The sequence below is a fragment of the Pseudophryne corroboree genome, chromosome 11, assembly GCF_028390025.1.
Source record: "Pseudophryne corroboree isolate aPseCor3 chromosome 11, aPseCor3.hap2, whole genome shotgun sequence".
Classification (NCBI taxonomy): domain Eukaryota; kingdom Metazoa; phylum Chordata; class Amphibia; order Anura; family Myobatrachidae; genus Pseudophryne; species Pseudophryne corroboree.
The window spans coordinates 66,341,403-66,363,845 of NC_086454.1; the positions used below are offsets into that span (position 1 = coordinate 66,341,403).

Below are 22,443 nucleotides of genomic sequence, written 5' to 3' on the forward strand. Positions count from 1 at the left end.
GTTTTAAACCTAGGATCGAGCACGGTGGCCAAAATGTAGTGCTCTGATCTCAACAGATTGACCACCTGTGAATCCTGGTTAAGCGAATTAAGGGCTCCATCCACAAGTCCCACATGCCTAGCGGAATCGCTCCCTTTTAGCTCCTTCTTCAATGCCTCCAGCTTCTTCTGCAAAAGCCTGATGAGGGGAATGACCTGACTCAGGCTGGCAGTGTCTGAACTGACTTCACGTGTGGCAAGTTCAAAGGGCATCAGAACCTTGCACAACGTTGAAATCATTCTCCACTGCACTTGAGACAGGTGCATTCCACCTACTATATCGTGCTCAATTGTATAGGCTTGAATGGCCTTTTGCTGCTCCTCCAACCTCTGAAGCATATAGAGGGTTGAATTCCACCTCGTTACCACTTCTTGCTTCAGATGATGGCAGGGCAGGTTCAGTAGTTTTTGGTGGTGCTCCAGTCTTCTGTACGTGGTGCCTGTACGCCGAAAGTGTCCCGCAATTTTTCTGGCCACCGACAGCATCTCTTGCACGCCCCTGTCGTTTTTTAAAAAATTCTGCACCACCAAATTCAAGGTATGTGCAAAACATGGGACGTGCTGGAATTTGCCCATATTTAATGCACACACAATATTGCTGGCGTTGTCCGATGCCACAAATCCACAGGAGAGTCCAATTGGGGTAAGCCATTCCGCGATGATCTTCCTCAGTTGCCGTAAGAGGTTTTCAGCTGTGTGCGTATTCTGGAAAGCGGTGATACAAAGCGTAGCCTGCCTAGGAAAGAGTTGGCGTTTGCGAGATGCTGCTACTGGTGCCGCCGCTGCTGTTCTTGCGGCGGGAGTCCATACATCTACCCAGTGGGCTGTCACAGTCATATAGTCCTGACCCTGCCCTGCTCCACTTGTCCACATGTCCGTGGTTAAGTGGACATTGGGTACAACTGCATTTTTTAGGACACTGGTGAGTCTTTTTCTGACGTCCGTGTACATTCTCGGTATCGCCTGCCTAGAGAAGTGGAACCTAGATGGTATTTGGTAACGGGGGCACACTGCCTCAATAAATTGTCTAGTTCCCTGTGAACTAACGGCGGATACCGGACGCACGTCTAACACCAACATAGTTGTCAAGGACTCAGTTATCCACTTTGCAGTAGGATGACTGCTGTGATATTTCATCTTCCTCGCAAAGGACTGTTGAACAGTCAATTGCTTACTGGAAGTAGTACAAGTGGGCTTACGACTTCCCCTCTGGGATGACCATCGACTCCCAGCGGCAACAACAGCAGCGCCAGCAGCAGTAGGCGTTACACGCAAGGATGCATCGGAGGAATCCCAGGCAGGAGAGGACTCGTCAGAATTGCCAGTGACATGGCCTGCAGGACTATTGGCATTCCTGGGGAAGGAGGAAATTGACACTGAGGGAGTTGGTGGGGTGGTTTGCGTGAGCTTGGTTACAAGAGGAAGGGATTTACTGGTCAGTGGACTGCTTCCGCTGTCACCCAAAGTTTTTGAACTTGTCACTGACTTATTATGAATGCGCTGCAGGTGACGTATAAGGGAGGATGTTCCGAGGTGGTTAACGTCCTTACCCCTACTTATTACAGCTTGACAAAGGGAACACACGGCTTGACACCTGTTGTCCGCATTTCTGGTGAAATACCTCCACACCGAAGAGCTGATTTTTTTGGTATTTTCACCTGGCATGTCAATGGCCCTATTCCTCCCACGGACAACAGGTGTCTCCCCGGGTGCCTGACTTAAACAAACCACCTCACCATCAGAATCCTCCTGGTCAATTTCCTCCCCAGCGCCAGCAACACCCATATCCTCCTCATCCTGGTGTACTTCAACACTGACATCTTCAATCTGACTATCAGGAACTGGACTGCGGGTGCTCCTTCCAGCACTTGCAGGGGGCGTGCAAATGGTGGAAGGCGCATGCTCTTCACGTCCAGTGTTGGGAAGGTCAGGCATCGCAACCGACACAATTGGACTCTCCTTGTGGATTTGGGATTTCGAAGAATGCACAGTTCTTTGCTGTGCTGCTTTTGCCAGCTTGAGTCTTTTCATTTTTCTAGCGAGAGGCTGAGTGCTTCCATCCTCATGTGAAGCTGAACCACTAGCCATGAACATAGGCCAGGGCCTCAGCCGTTCCTTGCCACTCCGTGTGGTAAATGGCATATTGGCAAGTTTACACTTCTCCTCCGACAATTTTATTTTAGGTTTTGGAGTCCTTTTTTTACTGATATTTGGTGTTTTGGATTTGACATGCTCTGTACTATGACATTGGGCATCGGCCTTGGCAGACGACGTTGCTGGCATTTCATCGTCTCGGCCATGACTAGTGGCAGCAGCTTCAGCACGAGGTGGAAGTGGATCTTGATCTTTCCCTAATTTTGGAACCTCAACATTTTTGTTCTCCATATTTTAATAGGCACAACTAAAAGGCACCTCAGGTAAACAATGGAGATGGATGGATTGGATACTAGTATACAATTATGGACGGGCTGCCGAGTGCCGACACAGAGGTAGCCACAGCCGTGAACTACCGCACTGTACTGTGTCTGCTGCTAATATATAGACTGGTTGATAAAGAGATAGTATACTCGTAACTAGTATGTATGTATAAAGAAAGAAAAAAAAACCACGGTTAGGTGGTATATACAATTATGGACGGGCTGCCGAGTGCCGACACAGAGGTAGCCACAGCCGTGAACTACCGCACTGTACTGTGTCTGCTGCTAATATAGACTGGTTGATAAAGAGATAGTATACTCGTAACTAGTATGTATGTATAAAGAAAGAAAAAAAAACCACGGTTAGGTGGTATATACAATTATGGACGGGCTGCCGAGTGCCGACACAGAGGTAGCCACAGCCGTGAACTACCGCACTGTACTGTGTCTGCTGCTAATATATAGACTGGTTGATAAAGAGATAGTATACTCGTAACTAGTATGTATGTATAAAGAAAGAAAAAAAAACCACGGTTAGGTGGTATATACAATTATGGACGGGCTGCCGAGTGCCGACACAGAGGTAGCCACAGCCGTGAACTACCGCACTGTACTGTGTCTGCTGCTAATATATAGACTGGTTGATAAAGAGATAGTATACTCGTAACTAGTATGTATGTATAAAGAAAGAAAAAAAAAACCACGGTTAGGTGGTATATACAATTATGGACGGGCTGCCGAGTGCCGACACAGAGGTAGCCACAGCCGTGAACTACCGCACTGTACTGTGTCTGCTGCTAATATATAGACTGGTTGATAAAGAGATAGTATACTCGTAACTAGTATGTATGTATAAAGAAAGAAAAAAAAACCACGGTTAGGTGGTATATACAATTATGGACGGGCTGCCGAGTGCCGACACAGAGGTAGCCACAGCCGTGAACTACCGCACTGTACTGTGTCTGCTGCTAATATATAGACTGGTTGATAAAGAGATAGTATACTCGTAACTAGTATGTATGTATAAAGAAAGAAAAAAAAACCACGGTTAGGTGGTATATACAATTATGGACGGGCTGCCGAGTGCCGACACAGAGGTAGCCACAGCCGTGAACTACCGCACTGTACTGTGTCTGCTGCTAATATATAGACTGGTTGATAAAGAGATAGTATACTCGTAACTAGTATGTATGTATAAAGAAAGAAAAAAAAACCACGGTTAGGTGGTATATACAATTATGGACGGGCTGCCGAGTGCCGACACAGAGGTAGCCACAGCCGTGAACTACCGCACTGTACTGTGTCTGCTGCTAATATATAGACTGGTTGATAAAGAGATAGTATACTCGTAACTAGTATGTATGTATAAAGAAAGAAAAAAAAACCACGGTTAGGTGGTATATACAATTATGGACGGGCTGCCGAGTGCCGACACAGAGGTAGCCACAGCCGTGAACTACCGCACTGTACTGTGTCTGCTGCTAATATATAGACTGGTTGATAAAGAGATAGTATACTCGTAACTAGTATGTATGTATAAAGAAAGAAAAAAAAACCACGGTTAGGTGGTATATACAATTATGGACGGGCTGCCGAGTGCCGACACAGAGGTAGCCACAGCCGTGAACTACCGCACTGTACTGTGTCTGCTGCTAATATAGACTGGTTGATAAAGAGATAGTATACTACTAATATTATATATACTGGTGGTCAGGTCACTGGTCACTAGTCACACTGGCAGTGGCACTCCTGCAGCAAAAGTGTGCACTGTTTAATTTTAATATAATATTATGTACTCCTGGCTCCTGCTATAACCTATAACTGGCACTGCAGTAGTGCTCCCCAGTCTCCCCCACAATTATAAGCTGTGTGAGCTGAGCAGTCAGACAGATATATAATATATATAGATGATGCAGCACACTGGCCTGAGCCTGAGCAGTGCACACAGATATGGTATGTGACTGACTGAGTCACTGTGTGTATCGCTTTTTTCAGGCAGAGAACGGATATATTAAATAAACTGCACTGTGTGTCTGGTGGTCACTCACTATATAATATATTATGTACTCCTGGCTCCTGCTATAACCTATAACTGGCACTGCAGTAGTGCTCCCCAGTCTCCCCCACAATTATAAGCTGTGTGAGCTGAGCAGTCAGACAGATATATATAATATTATTTATATATAGATAATAGATGATGCAGCACACTGGCCTGAGCCTGAGCAGTGCACACAGATATGGTATGTGACTGAGTCACTGTGTGCTGTGTATCGCTTTTTTCAGGCAGAGAACGGATTATAAATAAAACTGGTGGTCACTGGTCACTATCAGCAAAACTCTGCACTGTACTGAGTACTCCTAATGCTCCCCAAAATTAGTAAATCAAGTGTCTCTCTAATCTATTCTAAACGGAGAGGACGCCAGCCACGTCCTCTCCCTATCAATCTCAATGCACGTGTGAAAATGGCGGCGACGCGCGGCTCCTTATATAGAATCCGAGTCTCGCGATAGAATCCGAGCCTCGCGAGAATCCGACAGCGTCATGATGACGTTCGGGCGCGCTCGGGTTAACCGAGCAAGGCGGGAAGATCCGAGTCGCTCGGACCCGTGAAAAAAAACATGAAGTTCTGGCGGGTTCGGATTCAGAGAAACCGAACCCGCTCATCTCTAGAATAAACGATCGTCTCTGATTTGGGTAAACTCCTGGGGGAGCCCGGTGCAACTTGCATTTATAAATTCTCATCCGGCGCTGTTTCTTCACCATAATTACAAATTGGAACTATTTTTAACTGGGACGCTTTATTTGTGAATTAACTTTCTTATGTAAAGAGTTCTACAAGAGACACTATTTTAAAATCACTACATAGCAGCTGCTCTTTTATGGTGCTTTTTATTGCAGTAAATGTTTCTCTTTTCTTGCGACAATGTATATATTTTTAATATGTATATTTCATAAAAAAACAACAACAGTATAGCCTGTTTATAGTATGAGCCAGATCATCTATTATACTATAACGCTAGATATTTGGACACAGGACAGTGCAAATACCTATTTTATGGTATTTCTTTGATGTAATAATATACCTAAGATTATTTACTCTTGCATGTAAGGTGATGAAAGCTGACAGGTAAGATGATGTGAGCATACAGGTAACCTCATGTAAACATACAGGCAAGGTGATATACTGTAAGTATGCAGGCAAGATGATGTTGGTATACAGGCAAGATGATGGAGCATGCAGATAAAATTATGTCAGCATACAGGTAAGAAGATGTAAGCATACAGGTAATGTGACATTAGCATAGAGGTCATGTGATACAAGCATACAGGTAAGAAGATGTAAGCATACAGGTAACGTGACATTAGCATACAGGTCATATGATACAAGCATACAAGTAAGAAGATGTAAGCATACAGGTAACGTGACATAAGCATGCAGGTCATGTGATGCAAGCATACAGGTAAGATGATGTAAGCATACAGGTAACGTGACATAAGCATACAGGTCATGAGATACAAGCATACAGGTAAGATGATGTAAGCATACAGGTAACGTGACATAAGCATACAGGTCATGTGATACAAGCATACAGGTAAGATGATGTAAGCATACAGGTAACGTGACATAAGCATACAGGTCATGAGATACAAGCATACAGGTAAGATGATGTAAGCATACAGGTAACGTGACATAAGCATACAGGTCATGTGATACAAGCATACAGGTAAGATGATGTAAGCATGCAGGTAACGTGACATTAGCATACAGGTCATGTGATACAAGCATACAGGTAAGATAATGTAAGCATACAGGTAACGTGACATAAGCATACAGGTCATGAGATACAAGCATACAGGTAAGATGATGTAAGCATACAGGTAACGTGACATAAGCATACAGGTCATGTGATACAAGCATACAGGTAAGATGATGTAAGCATACAGGTAACGTGACATTAGCATACAGGTCATGTGATACAAGCATACAGGTAAGAAGATGTAAGCATACAGGTAACGTGACATAAGCATACAGGTCATGTGATATAAGCATACAGGTAAGAAGATGTAAGCATAGAGTTAATGTGTTGTAACTATGGGCCCGATTCAGACCTGATCGCTGCTGTGCGTTTTTGAAACAGCGGGCGATTATCAAACTACAGCACATGCATATGCACCGCAATGCACACGCGTGCTGCCAAACAGCAAAAGGATGATACGAAAATTTTGATTGCGCGTGATTTGCAAGGTGATTTACAGGAAGAGGACGTTTGTGGGTGGTAACTGGCCAATTTGTGGGAGTGTCAGGAAAAACGCAGGCGTTCCCAAGCGTTTTCAGGGAGGGTGTGTGACATTAGATCCAGCCCCGATCAGTCTGATTTCTTCGCACTGGAGGAGTAAGCCCTGGGCTACGCACAGACTGCACACACTGCACAGAATGGGAAAAACATTCGATGGTGAGTGTGATGCGAACGGTTTTGCAGCTGTCCGCTGACTGAGGGGAATTTTTGCACGGCGTACACATGCATTCGCACACTTGCAATGGGGGAAGTTTCACTTACCCTGGGTGGCGACTATCTGATCGCAGGACAGTGGCATTTGCAGCACAGCGATCAGGTCTGAATTAGGTCCTACATAGGTAAGATAATGGAAGCATATATATAATTTGATGGGTGTAGTATGGGGTCCCGGCGACCAGCATACCGGCGCCGGAATCCCGACCGCCGGCATACCGACAGCTGGGCGAGCGCAAATGAGCCCCTTGCGGGCTCGCTGCGCTCGCATGCTGCGGGCACGGTTGCGCGATACGCGCGCCACGCTATCTATTCTCCCTCCAGGGGGGTCATGGACCCCCAAGAGGGAGAAAAGATGTCGGTTTGCCGGTGGTCGGGATTCCGTCGCCGGTATGGTGGTCGCCGGGAGGCCAGCCGCCGGCAGCCTGAAGACCACTCAATGTGATGTAAGCTTGCAAGTACAGTAAGGTGATGTAAGCACACATGTAAGATGATTTAAATATACAGGTAAGGTGATGTAAGCTTGCAGGTAAGAATACATAAGCATATAGATAATGGGATGTAAGCAGACATGTAAGATGATTACTGTAAGCATTTAGGGGCCGATACAGACCAGATCGCTGTTGTGTGTGCACCACAATGCACAGGTGCGTCACACGGGTACAAAGCAGATCGCCGCTCAGCGATGGGTTTGTGCGACGAATCCATTCGCACGGGCGATCGCAAGGAGATTGACAGGAAGAGGCCGTTTGCGGGTGTCAACTGACCGTTTTCCTAGATCATTGCTGTCAGAATCTGTGCTCCAGTGTGCCTGTGCTCTCTCAGAGTATTCTGCTCACCTTTCTCTGTGTTCTGGCAATCAGGTATCCGGGTAATCCTGAATCCCTGTATCAAGACTGATCGCTGCCTTTGTGTGCCCGGACCAAGACTGGACTTTTAATTTCAGCAGAAAAATTGAGGTGATTAACTACATCTGGAGTACCACGAATCCTCTCCACAAAAGGAGGACACCGCGACCTACTGTAGTGAGGATCCCGAACCCTGAATGGTTTCTGATTACATCAAAGGGACACTTACAAGGGACTACACCTCCAGCGGCACCATTGTGGTAAAGTTATACCATCAGGACTGCACCATCAGTCCCTTCACCCATCTGCAATCCAGCCTATCATAAATAGGAACGGATCACACTCTATAGGCAGCTGTGATTACTGTGACCCTTTTTTACTGCTTTTATTGATTTTAATGTTGTTTTTATTTATGTGATAAATTAATTAAATGAATACATTTTTTTCATTCAATCCTTCTCACTCTATAGATTCCTGTTAGTGCTGCTATTTTTGTGTTGTTCTTGGATTTATTTATTGGGTGTGACTAACCCCAATTTCGTAGCAGCAGCATTAGAAAAACAACACCTGTAAGCGCCTGATCCCCAACTCTTGGTATTTTTCTTTGCGTTTTCAGGGAGTGTCTGGAAAAACGCAGGCGTGTCCATGCGTTTGCAGGGAGGGTTCCTGGGGTCAATTCTGGTCCCGGGCAGGCTGAAGTGATCGCAGCGGTTGAGTGAGTCCTTGGCTGCACGGAGACTGCACAAAATCTGTTTCTACAGCTCTGCTACACATGCAGTCGCACACTTGCATAGCTAAAATACACTCCCCCCGTAGGCGGCGACTATCCGATCACAGGGCTGCAAAAATCGCTGCCCAGCGATCAGGTCTGAATTACCCCTTTAATTTGATGCAAGCATACAGGTAAGATGATGTAAGCATACAGTTCAGGTGATGTCAGTATACAGGTAAGATGATGTAAGCATACAGGTAAGGTGATGTCAGCATACAGGTAAGATGATGTAAGCATACAGGTAAGGTGATGTCAGTATACAGGTAAGATGATGTCAGCATAAAAGTAAGGTGATGTCAGTATACAGGTAAGATGATATAGCATACAAGTAAGGTGATGTCAGTATACAGGTAAGGTGATGTCAGTATACAGATAAGGTGATGTCAGTATACAGGTAAGATGATATAGCATACAGGTATGGTGATGTCAGTATACAGGCAAGATGATGTAAGTATATAGGTAAGGTGATGTCAGTATACAGCGAAAATGATATAGCATACAGGTAACGTGATGTCAGCATACAGGCAAGATGATGTAAGCATACAGGTAAGATAATGTAAGCATATAGATAATGGGATATGAGCATACAGGTAAGGTGATGTAAGCATGCTGGTAAGGTGATGTAAGCATATAGATGTGATATAAGCATACAGGTAACATGATGTATACAGGTAAGAAGATGTAAGCATACAGGTAAAGTGATGTAAGCATATAGAGTAGATAATGTGATATAAGCATACAGGTAAGGTGATGCAACCATATAGATAAGGTGATGTAAGCATACAGGTAACATGACGTAAGTATACAGGTAAGATGATGTAAGCATACAGGTAAGGTGATGTAGCCAGGCCTGGCGACAGGAGGGGACAAAGGGGATACTTGTGCAGGGCCCCGGGGTTCAGGGGGTTCCCAAGGATCAGGGACACAAAAAACAGGGTCACAGTGTTTCTATGTATATAGTGTATTGCAAGAAAATATCTGCAAATCCAAAGTTACCGTAAGTGCGGTATATACTTCCACTTCTTTGCGGGGCGAGAACTTCTACCCTAATTGAATTCAGCCGAGGAATAGAGGTTGTGTGATTCCTGTGCAGCAGTCACAGAAAGGGTTAATCTCTGCAGCCTGTCACTCAAATTACATTGTTGCATTTTTTGCAGAAGTGGAGCTGGGAGCTGTAACCCACAGACCAGCTGCAATAATTAAGCTGGGTACACACTAGACCAGTGGTTCTGAAACTGTGTGCCGTGGCATCCTGGGGTGCCTCGGGACACTTACAGGGGTGCCTTGGATTGGTGACCCAGGACCAGCTCAAATTATTCATAGTCAATGTTATAGGCAAAACCAGTGCTGGTGGCTGGCAATCATAACATATGTGCACAGACAGATGCAAATCCTGTCCCCCACCATATAACTGACCCTAAGGATGACTATATATATATATATGTATATATATTTCTTAAAGCCACAGCCACTCTCTGTCAGGTCAAGGGGGGGTTGTGGAAGGTTATTCATGCATGCGGGTAGGGAGATGTAAGCATGCAGGTAAGATGATGCAAGCATCCAGGTAGGTAAGTATGTAGGTAAAGGGATGTGATTTGTGCATATAAGTAATGTGATGATGTGAACACACAAATACAACTGTGTACTGTCATGTATATGTTTGGGCATAAAGGTGTGTATATGCGTGTCTGTACTGTATATACAATTATGCAAAAACACAGATAAAGCGCTGTATAGCAATCAGGCAGGTACAGCAATATATGCAGATACAATTATGAAAATATACTGATAAAATTATGTACACAGTACAGTATAAAGCAAGTACAGTCATGTCATTACACAGGTATAGTGATGTTATAATACAGATACAGTGATATAAACAAACAGAGCAATTTAATTGTGCATGTACAGCGATGTAGTCATGCAGGTATAGTGATGTGAGTAAACAGGTATGATGATGTAATCCTGTAAGTATACAGGAATAATTATGTAATCATGCAGGCTCATGTTGTAAGTACACAGATATAGTGATGCAGGTACATATTGATGTAATCATGCAGGCACAGTCATGTTAGTAAGTAGATAAAGTGAAGCAATGTAATCATGCAGGTACAGTGATGTAGTCATGCAGGTATAGTGATTTAATTGCACAGGTATAGTGATGTAATCGTGCAGGCACAGTAATGTTAGTAAGTAGATAAAGTGAAGCAATGTACTCATGCAGGTACAGTGATGTAGTCATGGAGGTATAGTGACTTAATTGCACAGGTATAGTGATGTAATCATGCATGTACAATGATGTAAGTACACAAGTAAAGTGATATAAGTACATAGGTACAGTGATGTAAGCAGGGGCGTAGCCAGAACTTTGTGGGCCCCATAGCAACATTTTGTAGGGGCCCCTTTCCCAGTGCTTCTAGAGAGACATTTTTCTGCAGCAGTTGTTAATTTTATGCCCTATTATAGTGCCCTAGTTCATTTTCTGAACCATGGTAGAGCCTTATTTAATGTTATGCCCCATAATAGTGCCCTAGTTTCTATTATGAATCGTATTAGTGCTTACTGTAAGTTCACCTTATGTCACATTTCAGAGCTGCCAGTACACATTATGCCGCACAGTACCCCCAATTCACATTATGATATATAGTGCTCCCCGTTCATATTGTGCCTCCTTTCAGTGCCCTGGTTCATATTATATAACATTACAATGCCCTCCAGTTCATTTTATACCACACTACATGAGCAGGTCTAGGGGCATACCTAGATATATTGCCGGCCCAAGGAAAAAGTTTGAAAGGACCCCTACGTACCACCTAATGGTGAAAAATGTATATAACACATGTAACTTTGACAGGGAAGGTGGCACCTCTCCGCTCTGGGCCCCATAGCAGCTGCACTGCCTGCACCTATGGTAGCTACGCCCTTGGACCCTTGGATGTAAGTTCACAAGTACATTGATGTAAGTACAGAGGTAAAGTGATGTAGGTACACAGGTACAGTGATGTAATAATGCAGGTACTTTGTTGTAGTTTCACAGGGGCAGTGGAGTAAGTACGCAGGTATAGTGCTGTATGTACACAAGTATGGTGATGTAATCATGCAGGTATAGTGATGTAAGTACAAAGGTACAGTGATGTAATTACACAGATATAGTAATGTAATCCTGCAGGTACAGTGATGTGAGTGCAGAGGTACAGTGATATAAGTATGCAGGTAAAGTGATGTAAGTACACAGGTACAGTGATGTACTCCTGCAGGTACAGTGATGTAAGTACACATAGGTATAGTGATGTAAGCAAGTACGCAGGTACAGTGATGTAAGTACACATAGGTACAGTGATGTAAGTACACAGGTACAGTGATGTAAGTACACAGATAGAGTGATGTAAGTACACAGGTAAAGTGATGTAAGTACATAGGTACAGTGATGTAATTACATAGATATAGTGATCTAATCCTGCAGGTACAGTGATGTGAGTACACAGGTGCAGTGATGTAAGTACACAGATATAGTGATCTAATCCAGCAGGTACAGTGATGTAAGGACACAGGTACAGTGATGTAATCATCCAGGTACAGTGATGTAAGCATACAGGTATAGTGATGTAATCCTGCAGGTACAGTGATGTGAGTACACAGGTACAGTGATGTAAGTATGCAGGTATAGTGATGTAAATACACATAGTGATGTACAGTAAGTACACAGGTACAGTGATGTAAGTACACAGGTACACAGTTATGTAAGTACACAGGTATAGTGATGTAAGTACACAGGTACAGTTATGTAAGTACACAGGTAAAATTATGTCAGTACACAGGTAAAGTGATATAAGTACACAGGTACAGTAATGTAGTATAATGATGTAAGTACACAGGTATAGTGATGTAAATGCACAGGTATAGTGATGCAATCCTGCAGGTACAGTGATGTAAGTACACAGGTACAGTGATGTAAGTACATAGGTATAGTGATATAAGTACACAGGTACAGTGATGTAAGTATATAGGTATAGTGAAATAAGTACACTGGTACCGTGATGTAAGTACATAGGTATAGTGATGTAATCCTGCAGGTACAGTGATGTAAGTACATAGGTATAGTGACATAAGTACACAGGTACAGTGATGTAAATACATAGGTATAGTGATGTGATCCTGCAGGTACAGTGATGTAACTACGTAGGTACAGTGATGTTAGTACACAGGTACAGTAATGTAAGTACACAGGTATAGTGATGTAAGTACACAGGTACAGTGATGTAAGTACATAGGTATTGTGACATAAGTACACAGGTACAGTGATGTAAATACATAGGTATAGTGATGTGATCCTGCAGATACAGTGATGTAACTACATAGGTACAGTGATGTAAGTACACATGTACAGTGATGTAAGTACACAAGTATAGTGATGTAAGTACATAGGTACAGTGATGTAACTACATAGGTACAGTGATGTTAGTACACAGGTACAGTGATGTAAGTACACAAGTATAGTGATGTAAGTACATAGGTATAGTGATGTCATCCTGCAGGTATAGTGATGTAAGTACATAGGTATAGTGATGTCATCCTGCAGGTACAGTGATGTGAGTACACTGGTACAGTGATGTAATCATGCAGATAAAGAGAAGGGTAAGTGGGTGATGCAGTTAAACAGGTGGATAACAATTATTGGATTGCCCAGAGGGTAATGCAGAGATAGTGTGAATGATGGGGTGTTTAAATGAATCAAGTGCTGGGGCAAATGACCCCATGTCTGATACCTCCTTGATGGAAAGAGGATCCCTCTGCTTCCGCCTGCAGTGTGGGAACTCCCTGGGGGAGGAGTGAGACCCCCTGCCCGAAGCTGTGCAGATCAGACACTGCTTCCCAGAGGACCAAAAACCTCTGATCCTAACAGGAGGAGCCTCATAAACCCTTTCCCCCTCCCTCACACCCCAGACTCCTTATATAGGAACGTGCATGGGATTTGGCATACTTTGCTTCCAAAGGCAGTGAATCATTTCCTCCATTTAACAAAAATAGGAGAAAGCTCCTTATGATTGCTGTTTAAATTTAGATCAGATTTCTCTCTTTCCCAAAAAAATAGTTGTAACTACGGGAGCCAGCAAGTGCATGAACAGATAGCGAGAGAGAGAGAGAGAGAGAGAAGATCAGAGGCTGAGATGTAAATTGTATGTATTGTAGACACATCTGTGTATGAGCTGGGAGCTATCACAGCTGACACAATGAGACACAAGAGTCGTTGACATTGTTCATTCTTCTGCATCAAGTGTGTAAAATCTGCAGCTCTCTAACTGTAACATACTGTACATCACTCTTGCCTAGCCTGAGGCCGGGAGACATTCTTATCATAAGAATCCTCATTTCTCATTCTAACTTCTCACAGACTTCTCATTTATTTTGAGTCTCTCATTCAATGAAACTTATTTTCTTCCATGTGGTTTTTTTTATATAATATTTCTTTCTTGTGAATGATTCTTTGCTCCTACTAAATGGTGCCGCGGTTATACTGACAGTGTGTCAGTTCTGTGCTGCAAAGTAACACTCATCTCCATTAATCACACTTATGGAGGTTTGCAGTTCAGAGACTTGATGATGTAGTTTGCGGTGACATGTGTCATCGTGACCCTGTCGTCGTCGCCCCCCCCTGCATAATATTATGGCTGGCCCCTGCACCTCCCTCCTGCGACTCGCCCTCTTGTATCTCCCAGTGAGCCTAGGCAAACTGTCAGCACTTATGACTAAAGCCTTAACCATATCATACATCTAAATATGCACCTTGGGGGAGATGTATCAAGTCTTGGAGAGATATAAAGTGGAGACGTTTCCCAAAGCAACCAGTCAGCTCTGTCATTTATCTGGGACAGCCTATGCAGTGACAGAATGAGATTGGCTGTTATGGGCAAGTTCTCCATTTAATCTCTCTTAAATGTTTGATACATTTCTCCACCCATGACTTTAGCCTTGCCCTCAGTCCCTGTGATTATACGTTACATATTTATATTATTTGATCCCTGCTATCCTGTTTTGCAATAATGCACAAGGTCTGGCAAATGTAAGCTTCAATAATTCCCCTTCCCAAAACAGGTTCCTCGTGGAAAAAGTCTAAGTTAACCAAATACATGTTTCACAGAGTGTTTTATGCTCCTCTCACTACAGCAGCAGACGTGTCCTTATGAGCGGATTCGGTTTTACTCGGTTTTACTCGGTTCTCAAAACCAAATCTTATTGGCTATCCAAAACACGTGACATCAGTGAGTCAATAAGATTCGGTTTTGAGAACCGAGTAAAACCGAGTAAAACCGAATCCGCTCATCAGTGATTCTATGGGAGAAACGGGTTCAGTGTGAAAAGTACCAAAACGGTAATGAAACGGTAATATACCAGTTACAACATGCGATGTGAAGGGGGTTTAACTGCTCAGACCCGTTTTAAGAACCGTTTAAAGAACCATTTTAAAAGCAGGTTTTGCGATGTGAAAGCAGCATTAGTTTTAGAAAAATCCAAAATAGTGAAACAATCGCCTTCTCTGGAGGACTCAATGGATAGGTAAAAGTAATGTGTCTTTGGGACAGGGATGGGAAACCTTTGGCCCTCCAGTTGTTGTTGAACTACACATACCAGCATGCCTTGCTACAGTTATGCTATTTGGCCATGTTAAAACTGTTGCAGGGAGTGCTGGTATGTGTAGTTCAACCACAGCTGGAGGACCGCAGGTTCCCCACCCCTGCTTTAGGAAATATATACTAATAAGATGACATTCCCCCCCCCCCCCCAAAAAAAAAAAATACTTTACTGTGGGGACAGTAGGACAGTGTCCCTGAGTCGGTACTAAACAGTCAAAATAGCTTTGCAGTATAATGAGCTGATGCAGTGAATTAAGAGGGTACACACGAAGAGATGTTCACTTCATTTCTAAGCAATCTGACAAGATTGCTTCGAAATTAAGAACACATCGCTCCATGTGTAGGGGTGCCAGCGACAACGATGTGTGGCCCCGCGCGTCGCTATCGCCGGTTCTAGATTTGGCATGCATGCCAAATCTAGTAGATCGCTAATTTCACTGTTGGGTGAAATGAGCATTCCCCCTGTCCCATCCCCCCTCGCTCAGCACACATCACGCTGTGCTGAGCGGAGGGAGAGATGTGTGCAGAGCGGTCTGTGCTAGATCGCTCAGCACACGTCTCCGGGAGAAATCTCCCGTGTGTACTGAAATTAAGTGAACATCGTTCCATGTGTACCCCTCTTAGGAAAATCATTGTTTCAGTTCTCTGCAATGTAGACAGGACAAATGCAGTGCGACCAAGGACAGTTAAATAACAGGTACAAATGTACAAGTCAGTGATGTGCATAAAACTGTAAAACAATATACATATATATATATATATATATATATATATATATACACACACGTGTATATATATATATATATATATATATATACACATACACACACAGTACTGTGCAGAAGTGTTAGGCAGGTGTGGAAAAAATGCTGCAAAGTTAAAATTCTTTCAAAAATCAGAAGTGTTAATATTTAATTTTTATCTATTAACATGATGCAAAGTGAATGAACAGAAAGGATATCTAAATCAAATCAATATTTGGTGTAACCTTCAAAACAGCATCAGCTCTTCTAGGTACACTTGCACACAGTTTTTGAAGGAACTCGGCAGGGAGGTTGTGTCAAACTTTTTGGATCTCCTGTGGATGTAGGCTTGCTCAAATCCTTCTGTCTCTTCATGTGCTCCCAGACAGACTCGATGATGTTGAGATCAGGGCTCTTTGGGGGCCATGTCATCACTTCCAACACTCCTTGTTCTTCTTTACACTGAAGATAGTTCTTATCTGTGGTGTCATTTTCCTGCTGCAGAAAAAATGTGGAGCCAATCGGACGCCTCCCTGATGGTATTGTAAGATGGATAAGTACCTGTTTATATTTCCCTAATCATCTCCTTTAGAATGGCAGCAGCACATCCGACGGAAGTGACATGCATTCCAGACTGTGAAACGCATGACCGACTTCCAGGATTACAAACCAGGCTTTAGACTTCACCATCGCGTCACTTCCGACGGAACAGGAAGTGATGTCATGCATTCCAGTGGGTGGAACGCATAGCGATCGCGGAGCCCATTTTCAATAGAAGAAAAAAACAGTTTAGAAGTATATATTTACCAGGCCCTATCTCTCTTTCAGTTATTGAATGTAAAATAAGTCCACTGTGCTAACATAAAGAGGCTATCCAATTTACAACTAAACAACCTTGTCCACAGATACAGGAAGTGGCTGTGTATTAAGGCATTCACTATAAATATCTGGTCCCCCAAAACACAGGTACACCTTGAAAAGACCTGTGATAGGTTGAAATGCATTGGTGTATCTTCTGGAGGCACTGCCACCTTGACATGAGGGAGGGAAATACAGCTTAATAGGGGAAGCTTTAATACCCCTATATGCTCTGTATTGAGCATTTCTTAATAGGTCATCTATGTATGGTACGCAGCCATTTGTATTACCTGTAATTTTAAGTTAATAAACTTGTACTATTGTACACTGACACAGTAGTCTTTTATTCAACTGTATGAAGACCCGCGGGTGCAGCCCATCTTTTGCATACACATATACACTCACTCACACACACACACACACACACACACAAATACTGGCCTAATCTAGCGAAACAGGCGTAAGGCTCCCAAAAATTGTGTAGCCCTCCTGGATCCCCGGAAGAATGTCTTCCTGACTTCTTCAGCTGCACCCTGGACCCGTCTGCTCACTTAGCCAGAAAAGTGGGCAGTCTAGGCGGTAGGTGCCCAATGATGCAATTCTCACTGAATCGCAGCGTCATAGCCATACACCCCCCCTGCTGTATAATGCCAGTATTCTTGGCATTGTATAGCAGGGGCATGGCTATGATGATGTAAACGTGGCCCACCATGTTCTGTACTGCCCCCTTTGTATTGACACCCCCTGTGATGCGCCCCACCCCCGCACTGAGCAGACCTGACTGCTCTCTCAACTAGGAAGTCGTCAGCTACAATAAATATACACAATTTTACTGCACATGCGCATTATGGAGGTATATTATATTATATATTCACATAAGGCCATCTCTAATGGGGATACTTATCAAAGCTTAGAAGGGATAAAGTGGAGAGAGATAAAGTACCAAAGAATCAGCCCCTAAATGTCATATTTCAAACAAAGCCTGTAAAATGACAGTTAGTAGGTTATTGGCTGGTACTTTATCGCTCTCCATTTTATCTCTTGCCAAGCTTTGATAAATATCCCCCTAAATGAGGAGAAATATCACCAGTTTTATAAACATGAAATTATACCTCCGTCTCATTATTTTGTATACATTCAAAACTATATCTGAGGCAGGGTTATCAGGGGGATGCAGTCAAAATGCCAGTGGTCGGGATCCTGGCGTTCAGGAGACTGACGTCGGAATCCCAACAGCCGGCATTTTGCCGACACCTGCCCCTAATTCCCACTCACCACCGGGCCCACATAGTGGCGAGTGCAGTGAGCTCGCAAGGGGACTCGCTGTTGGTATTCCAGCAGACGGGATGTCACTGTCGGGATACTGACAGTCGGCATCCCGTCACTTACTGAAGACATATGTATAAACAAATACACCTGCATTTATTACATTCACATATATGTTTTATAATAGGATTTCAATTACCTACCAGTAAACCCCTTTCTCGTAGTCTGTAAAGGATACTGGGGATCCATTTAGTACCATGGGTATAGATGGGTCCACTAGGAGCCTTAGGCACTTTAAGAATTTGATAGTGTGTGCTGGCTCCTCCCTCTATGCCCCTCCTACCAGACTCAGTCTAGGAAACTGTGCCCGAGGAGACAGACATACTTTGAGAGAAGGATAAATAATAAAAGTGGTGAGTTTACGAACCAGCACACACAAACAAGAGGAAAGCCATGCAAACCAAACTTGAAACAGGAACAGCAACAGCTGAACCAAACAACAATACTTAACCAAGTAACGGTGCAGTAAGAACGAAGTACCGGGCGACCCCCCCAGTATCCTCTACGGACTACAAGAAAAGGATTTACCAGTAGGCAATTAAAATCCTATTTTCTCTTGCATCCTAGAGGATACTGGAGATCCATTTAGTACCATAGGGAAGTACCAAAGTTCCCAAACCGGGTGGGAGAGTGCTGAGGTTTCTGCAGAACTAATTGACCAAACTTAAGGTCCTCAGAGGCTAAAGTATCAAACTTGTAGAACTTTGCAAACGTGTTAGAACCTGACCAAGTAGCTGCTCGGCAGAGCTGTAAAGCCGAGACACCCCGTGCAGCCACCCAAGAAGAACCCACCGATCTAGAAGAGTGGGCCTGTACAGATTTTGGAACCGGCAATTCTGCTATGGGATAAGCATGCTGGATAGTAAATCTGATCCAGCGCGCAATGGACTGCTTTGAAGCAAGACACCCAATCTTATTGGGATCATAAAGAACAAACAGCAAGTCCTACTTCCTGTGACGAGCTGTTCGCTTTACATACACCTTCAAAGCCCTCACTACATCAAAAGACTCTGAAGTAGCAGAGGTGTCGGTAACAACCAGAACCACAATAGGTTGGTTGAGATGAAACGCAGACACCACTTTAGGAAGAAATTGCTGACAAGTTCTGAGTTCAGCTCTGTCTTTATGGAAAATTAAATAGGGGCTTTTGTGAGACAACGCCCCCAGCTCCGACACACGTCTTGCTGAAGTCAAGGCCAACAGTGTGACGGTCTTCCACATAAGGTACTTTACGTCTACCTCCTGTAACAGTTCAAATCAGTCCAAGTGGAGGAACTGCAGCACCAAATTGAGATGCCAAGGTGCCGTTGGAGGCACAAAGGCAGGTTGGATGTGCAGCACACCTTTCAAGAACGTCTGGACCTCAGGAATAGAAGCCAATTGTTTCTGAAAGAAAATGGACAAGGCTGAAATCTGGACTTTTATGGAGCCCAGACGTAGGCCCACATCCACACATGATTGGAGAAAAAGTAGGAAATGCCCCAGATGAAATTCCACCGCAGAAAATTTTCTGCTCTTCCAAATACGGTGGTAATGTTTAGACGTTACCCCCTTTCTGTATTGGATCATAGTCAGGATTACCTTGTCAGGGATCCCTCTCCCGGCTAGAATCAGCCGTTCAACTTCCATGCCGTTAAACGTAGCCACGGTAAGTCTTGACAGACGAACGGGCACTGTTGCAGAAGATCCTCGCGAAGAGGTAGAGGCCACGGAACTACGAGGAGCATTTCCAGAAGATCCGCGTTCCAGGCCCTTCTTGGCCAGTCCGGAGCAATGAGTATTGCTTGAACCTTTTCCCTTTTTATTCTCTTTAGAATTCTTGGGATCAGAGGAAGTGGAGGAAACACGTACACCATCTGATAGACCCATGGAGTCGTCAGAGCGTCTACCGCCACTTCCTGTGGGTCTCTCGACCTTGAACAATACCGCTTGAGCTTCTTGTTGAGACGAGAGGCCATCATGTCGATTTGTGGATATCCCCATCGACTTGTCAAGCACCTGAACACTTCCGGGTGAAGGCCCCACTCCCCCGGGTGCAGGTCATGTCTGCTGAGGAAGTCTGCATCCCAGTTGTCTATTCCCAGAATGAAGACCACTGACAATGCCACAGCGTGTTTTTCTGCCCAGAGGAGAATTCTTGACACCTATGACACTGCTGCTCTGCTTTTCGTTCCGCCCTGTCGGTATGTACACTACTGCCGTCACATTGTTTGACTGGACCTGAATGGCCCAATCCTGAAGAAGAGATGAGGCCTGCAAAAAGGCATTGTGTATGGCCCTGAGTTCTAGAATGTTGATTGGAAGGACAACTTCCTCACTTGACCATCTTCCTTGAAGCTGCACCCCCTGGGTGACTGCTCCTCAACCTCTGAGACTTGCGTCTGTGGTTAGCAGAATCCAATCCTGAATTCCGAACCTCCGACCCTCTACAAGGTGAGAAGTCTGTAGCCATCACAGAAGGGAGATCCTGGCTGTTGGCGACAGACGGATCCCCTGGTGCATGTGAAGATGCAATCCAGACTATTTGTCCAACAGATCGAGCTGGAAGAGTCTTGCGTGAAACCTTCCGTACTGAAGTGCCTCGTAAGAGGCCACCATTTTACCCAGCAGGCGAATGCATAGATGCACCGATATCCAGGTTTGCTTCAGGACATCCCAAACCATTGACTGGATTACTAATGCCATTTCGCCTTGAGTCCTGTTTGGAGAAAGAGCGCTATATAAATAAAATTATTATTATTATTATTATTTCCAATGGAAGGAACACCTTTTGTGACTCTGTGTCGAGTATCATTCCCAGGAAAGGAAGCCTCCGTGTTGGCTCTAAGTGAGATTTCAGAAGGTTCAGAATCCACACATGATCCTGGAGAAGTTTGGTTGAGAGACCAATGCTATCCAGCAAACTCTCCCTGGACGGTGCCTTTATCAGAAGATCGTCCAGGTACGGAATTAAATTCACTCCCTGTTTTCTGAGGAGAAACATCATCTCTGCCATCACCTTGGTGAACACCCTCGGTGCCGTGGAGAGACCAAACGGCAGGGCTTGGAACTGGTAGTGACAGTTCTGCAATGCAAACCGTAGATAAGCTTGATGAGGCAGCCAGATCGGAATCTGAAGGTACGCATCCTCGATATCCAAAGACACCAGGCCTCGCGGTCCACCGTCATGATGAAGGTTTTGAGGAAGCAGAGCTTGAGCTCTATTCCTGAGTACCGGCGGCTGCTGGTTTGCGTGGTTTACCTCTAGCGCCTCTGGTGGCTGTAGAAGCAACTCTGGTTTTGCCCTTAAATTTGGCCGTCCGAAAGGACTGTAAATTCAAAGCTGAGTAAGCCTTCCTGGTTGGGGGAGCTGCGGAAGGAAGATATGTAAACTTACCCGCAGTAGCTTTGGCGATCCATTTGTCTAGTTCATCTCCAAATAAGGCCTTTCCTGTGAATGGTAGGCCTTCCACGCCTTTCCTGGAGTCCGCATCAGCAGTCCACTGGCGTAGCCATAAGCCCCTGCATGCTGACACTGCCATAGCAGTGGTGCGTGCATTAAGCAAGCCTATTTCTTTTATGGCTTCCACCATAAAGTTTGCAGAGTCCTGTATATGTTGCAGGAGTAAAACAATCCCCCCCCCCCTTCCATCCCTAGATAAGGAATCTAATTCCTCAATTAGGTTACCTGACCATTTGGCTTTAGTAATCCACGCAAATGCTATAGTGGGTCTCTGGGCCACCCCAGGAGCTGTGTACAAGGATTTGAGTGTAGTCTCGATTTTACAATCAGCCGTGTCTTTTAGGGAGGCTGCACCAGGGACAGGCAATACAATCTTTTGTGACAGCCTGGACACTGATGCATTCACTATTGGTGGACTTTCCCATTTTTTTCTATCCTCAGGAGGAAAAGATGAGAGTAACCTTTTACGGATTTTAAATTTCCAATCAGGATTAACCCATGGTTCTTCAAACAGGGTATTCAATTCCTTTGACACAGGAAAAGTGACTGAGGACTTATTTTTATACATTAAAATAAGATTCCTCAGACTCCTCTGTCACCTTACCAGGAATTTGCAGAACGTCTCTGCTGGCTTCTATAAGAGCCTCTATTCACTGTGACAGAGCAGCATCCCCATCCCCCCTGAATCCACCTCACCCTCCTCCATGTCTGACCCCTCAGCGTCAGACTGCAGGATATGGGCCAGAGTTTGTTTTTGTGGACAAATGGCAGTGGACTGAGATGCTTGTTTGGGGACTGAGTCTCTGTTCAACTCATCCACAGATAGTCTTTAGTATTGCGTCTCTTTCTCATTGC

The 22,443-nt window shown here is 44.3% G+C and overlaps 1 pseudogene; it reads right to left on the reverse strand.

Moving 5' to 3' along the window:
* Positions 1–13,448, reverse strand: part of LOC134968639 (PRKC apoptosis WT1 regulator protein-like) — a 157,006-nt pseudogene extending 143,558 nt beyond the window's left edge.
* Positions 13,449–22,443: the final 8,995 nt, after the last annotated feature.